Source organism: Triticum aestivum, chromosome 3B, assembly GCF_018294505.1.
Source record: "Triticum aestivum cultivar Chinese Spring chromosome 3B, IWGSC CS RefSeq v2.1, whole genome shotgun sequence".
NCBI lineage: Eukaryota > Viridiplantae > Streptophyta > Magnoliopsida > Poales > Poaceae > Triticum > Triticum aestivum.
In genome coordinates this window covers 123,170,445-123,176,724 of record NC_057801.1, presented here as the reverse complement: position 1 = coordinate 123,176,724, position 6,280 = coordinate 123,170,445, and positions in this window count along the sequence as shown.

Sequence of the window (6,280 nt, the reverse complement as noted above, 5' to 3'; positions counted from 1 at the left end):
GTCCAAAATGACTTCATATGCTTAGTTAGCTCCAAAATGCCATAATAACCTTACTTAGCTCCAAAATGACCTATTTAACCTAGGCTAGCTCTAAAATGACCTATACTTAGCATCTTTTCCTGCAAAATTACTTAATATGCTTAACTAGCTCTAAAATGACATAATATGCTTAAGAAATGACATAGTTTAGCTCCTAAATGACTTCACATGCTTAGCTAGCTCCAAAATGACATAATAACCTTACTTAGCTCTAAAATGACATATTTAACCTAGGATAGCTCTAAAATGACCTATACTTAGCATCTTTTCCTCCAAAATGACTTAATATGCTTAGCTAGCTCTAAAATGATATAATATGCTTAAGAAATGACATATTTTAGGTCCAAAATGACTTCATATGCTTAGTTAGCTCCAAAATGACATAATAACCTTACTTAGCTCCAAAATGACCTATTTAACCTAGGCTAGCTCTAAAATGACTTATAATTAGCATTTTTTTCCACCAAAATGACTCAATATGCTTAGCTAGCTCAAAAATTACAAAATAACCTTACTTAGCTCCAAAATGACTTATTTAACCTAGGCTAGCTCTAAAATGACCTATAGTTAGCATTTTTTTCCTCCAAAATGACTCAATATGCTTAGCTAGCTCAAAAATTACATAATAAGCTTAATTAGATCCAAAATGACCTATTTAACCTAGGATAGCTTTAAAATGACCTATACTTAGCATTTTTTCCTCCAAAATGGCTTAATATTCTTAGCTAGCTTCAAAATGACCTATTTAACCTAGGATAGCTCTAAAATGACCTATACTTAGCATCTTTTCCTCCAAAAAGACTTAATCTGCTTACCTAGCTCTAAAATGACATAATATGCTTAAGAAATGACACAGTTTAGCTCGTAAATGACTTCAGATGCTTAGCTAGCTCCAAAATGACATAATAACCTTACTTAGCTCTAAAATGACCTATTTAACCTAGGATAGCTGTAAAATGACCTATACTTAGCACTTTTCCTCCAAAACGACTCAATATGCTTAGCTAGCTCAAAATTTACATAATAAGCTTAATAAGCTCCAAAATAACCTATATAACCTAGGATAGCTCCAAAATGACCTATAGTTAGAATTTTCCCCCTCCAAAATGACTTAATATGCTTAGCTAGCTTCAAAATGACCTATTTAACCTAGGATAGCTCTAAAATGACCTATACTTAGCATCTTTTCCTGCAAGATGACTTAATATGCTTACCTAACTCTAAAATGACATAATATGCACAAGAAATGACATATTTTAGGTCCTAAAGGACTTCATATGCTTAGCTAGCTCCAAAATAACATAATAACCTTACTTACTCCAAAATGACCTATTTAACCTATGATAGCTCTAAAATGACCTATACTTAGCATTTTTTCCTCCAAAATGACTTAATATGCTTAGCTAGCTTCAAAATGACCTATTTAACCTAGGATAGCTCTAAAATGACCTATACTTAGCATCTTTTCCTCCAAAATTACTTAATCTGCTTAACTAGCTCTAAAATGACATAATATGCTTAAGAAATGACATAGTTTAGCTCCTAAATGACTTCACATGCTTAGCTAGCTCCAAAATGACATAATAACCTTACTTAGCTCTAAAATGACCTAGGATAGCTCTAAAATGACCTATACTTAGCATCTTTTCCTCCAAAATGACTTAATAAGCTTAGCTAGCTCTAAAATGATATAATATGCTTACGAAATGACATATTTTAGGTCCAAAATGACTTCATATGCTTAGTTAGCTCCAAAATGACATAATAACCTTACTTAGCTCCAAAATGACCTATTTAACCTAGGCTAGTTCTAAAATGACCTATAGTTAGCATTTTTTCCACCAAAATGACTCAATATGCTTAGCTAGCTCAAAAATTACATAATAACCTTACTTAGCTCCAAAATGACCTATTTAACCTAGGCTAGCTCTAAAATGACCTATAGTTAGCATTTTTTCCACCAAAATGACTCAATATGCTTAGCTAGTTCAAAAATTATGTAATAAGCTTAATGAGCTCCAAAATGACCTACTTAACCTAGGATAGCTCTAAAATGACCTATACTTAGCATTTTTCCTCCAAAATGACTTAATATTCTTAGCTAGCTTCAAAATGACCTATTTAACCTAGGATAGCTCTAAAATGACCTATACTTAGCATCTTTTCCTCCAAAATTACTTAATCTGCTTAACTAGCTCTAAAATGACATAATATGCTTAAGAAATGACATAGTTTAGCTCCTAAATGACTTCACATGCTTAGGTAGCTTCAAAATGACATAATAACCTTACTTAGCTCTAAAATGACCTATTTAACCTAGGATAGCTCTAAAATGACCTATACTTAGCATTGTTTCCTCCAAAATGACTCAATATGCTTAGCTAGCTCAAAAATAACATAATAAGCTTAATTAGGTCCAAAATGACATATTTAACCTAGGATAGCTCTAAAATGACCTATACTTAGCATTTTTCCTCCAAAATGACTTAATATGCTTAGCTAGCTTAAAAATGACATATTTAACCTAGGATAGCTCTAAAATGACCTATACTTAGCATCTTTTCCTCCAAAATGACTTAATATGCTTAGCTAGCTCTAAAATGATATAATATGCTTAAGAAATGACATATTTTAGGTCCTAAATGACTTCATATGCTTAGCTAGCTCCAAAATGACATAATAACCTTACTTAGATCCAAAATGACCTATTTAACCTAGGCTAGCTCTAAAATGACCTATAATTAGCATTTTTTCCGCCAAAATGACTCAATATGCTTAGCTAGCTCAAAAATTACATAATAAGCTTAATTAGCTCCAAAATGACTTATTTAACCTAGTATAGCTCTAAAATGACCTACACTTAGCATTTTCCTCCAAAATGACTGAATATGCTTAGCTAGATTCAAAATTACCTATTTAACCTAGGATAGCTCTAAAATGACCTATACTTAGCATATTTTCCTCCAAAATTACTTAATATGCTTAACTAGCTCTAAAATGACATAATATACTTAAGAAATGACATAGTTTAGCTCCTAAATGACTTCACATGCTTAGCTAGCTCCAACATGACATAATAACCTTACTTAGCTCTAAAATGACATATTTAACATAGGATAGCTCTAAAATGACTTATACTTAGCATCTTTTGCTCCGAAATGACTTAATATCCTTAGCTAGCTCTAAAATGATATAATATGCTTAAGAAATGACATATTTTAGGTCCTAAATGACTTCATATGCTTAGCTAGCTTCAAAATGACCTATTTAACCTAGGCTAGCTCTAAAATGACCTATACTTAGCATTTTTTTCTCCAAAATGACTCAATATGCTTAGCTAGCTCAAAAATTACATAATAAGCTTAATTTGCTCCAAAATGACCTATTTAACCTAGGATAGCTCAAAAATGACCTATACTTAGCATTTTTTCCTCCAAAATGACTTAATATGCTTAGCTAGCTTCAAAATGACTTATTTAACCTAGGATAGCTCTAAAATGACCTATACTTAGCATCTTTTCCTCCTAAATTACTTAATCTGCTTAACTAGCTCTAAAATGACACAATATGCTTAAGAAATGACATAGTTTAGCTCCTAAATGACTTCACATGCTTAGCTAGCTCCAAAATGACATAATAACCTTACTTAGCTCTAAAATGACCTATTTAACCAAGGATAGCTCTAAAATGACCTATACTTAGCATTTTTCCTCCAAAATAACTCCATATGCTTAGCTAGCTCAAAAATTACATAATAAGCTTAATTAGCTCCAAAATGACCTATTTAATCTAGGATAGCTCTAAAATGACCTATACTTAGCATTTTTTTCCTCCAAAATAACTTAATATGCTTAGCTAGCTTCAAAATGACCTATTTAACCTAGGATAGCTCTAAAATGACCTATACTTAGCATCTTTTCCTCCAAAATGACTTAATATGCTTAACTATCTCTAAAATGACATAATATGCTTAAGAAATGACATATTTTAGCTCCTAAATGACTTCATATGCTTAGCTAGCTCCAAAATGACATAATAACCTTGCTTAGCTCTAAAATGACCTATTTAACCTAGGATTGCTCTAAAATGACCTATACTTAGGATTTTTCCTCCAAAATGACTGAATATGCTTAGCTAGCTCAAAAATTACATAATAAGCTTAATTAGCTCCAAAATGACCTATATAACCTAGGATAGCTCCAAAATAACCTATAGTTAGAATTTGTTTCCTCCAAAATGACTTAATATGCTTAGCTAGCTTAAAAATGACCTATTTAACCTAGGATAGCTCTAAAATGACCTATACTTAGCATCTTTTCCTCCAAAATGACTTAATATGCTTACCTAACTCTAAAATGACATAACATGCTTAAGAAATGACATATTTTAGGTCCTAAATGACTTCATATGGTTAGCTAGCTCCAAAATGACATAATAACCTTACTTAGCTCCAAAATGACCTATTTAACCTAGGCTAGCTCTAAACTGACCTATACTTAGCATTTTTTCCTGTAAAATGACTCAATATGCTTAGCTAGCTAAAAAATGACATAATAAGCTTAATTAGCTCCAAAATGACCTATTTAACCTAGGATAGCTCTAAAATGACCTATACTTAGCATTTTTTGCTCCAAAATGACTCAATATGCTTAGCTAGCTCAAAAATTACATAATAAGCTTAATTACCTCCAAAATGACCTATTTAACCTAGGATAGCTCTAAAATGACCTATACTTAGCATTTTTTCCTCCAAAATTACTTAATATGCTTAGCTAGCTTCAAAATGACCTATTTAACCTAGGATAGCTCTAAAATGACCTATACTTAGCATCTTTTCCTCCAAAATTACTTAATATGCTTAACTAGCTCTAAAATGACATAATATGCTTAAGAAATGATATAGTTTAGCTCCTAAATAACTTCACATGCTTAGCTATCTCCAAAATGACATAATAACCTAGGATAGCTCTAAAATGACCTATACTTAGCATCTTTTCCTTCAAAATGACTTAATATGCGTAGCTAGCTCTAAAATGATATAATATGCTTAAGAAATGACATATTTTAGGTCCAAAATGACTTCATATGCTTAGTTAGCTCCAAAATGCCATAATAACCTTACTTAGCTCCAAAATGACCTATTTAACCTAGGCTAGCTCTAAAATGACCTATACTTAGCATCTTTTCCTGCAAAATTACTTAATATGCTTAACTAGCTCTAAAATGACATAATATGCTTAAGAAATGACATAGTTTAGCTCCTAAATGACTTCACATGCTTAGCTAGCTCCAAAATGACATAATAACCTTACTTAGCTCTAAAATGACCTATTTAACCTAGGATAGCTCTAAAATGACCTATACTTAGCATTTTCCCCTCCAAAATGACTCAATATGCTTAGCTAGCTCAAAAATGACATAATAAGCTTAATTAGGTCCAAAATGACATATTTAACCTAGGATAGCTCTAAAATGACCTATACTTAGCATTTTTCCTCCAAAATGACTTAATATGCTTAGCTAGCTTAAAAATGACATATTTAACCTAGGATAGCTCTAAAATGACCTATACTTAGCATCTTTTCCTCCAAAATGACTTCATATGCTTAGCTAGCTCTAAAATGATATAATATGCTTAAGAAATGACATATTTTAGGTCCTAAATGACTTCATATGTTTAGCTAGCTCCAAAATGACATAATAACCTTACTTAGATCCAAAATGACCTATTTAACCCAGGCTAGCTCTAAAATGACCCATACTTAGCATTTTTTCCTCCAATATGACTCAATATGCTTAGCTAGCTCAAAAATTACATAATAAGCTTAATTAGCTCGAAAATGACCTATTTAACATAGTATAGCTCTGAAATGACCTATACTTAGCATTTTTTCCACCAAAATGACTTAATATGCTTAGCTAGCTTCAAAATGACCTATTTAACCTATGATAGCTCTAAAATGACCTATACTTAGCATCTTTTCCTCCAAAATTACTTAATATGCTTAACTAGCTCTAAAATGACATAATATGCTTAAGAAATGACATAGTTTAGCTCCTAAATGACTTCACATGCTTAGCTAGCTCCAACATGACATAATAACCTTACTTAGCTCTAAAATGACATATTTAACCTAGGATAGCTCTAAAATGACCTATACTTAGCATCTTTTCCTCCAAAATGACTTAATATGCTTAGCTAGCTCTAAAATGATATAATATGCTTAAGAAATGACATATT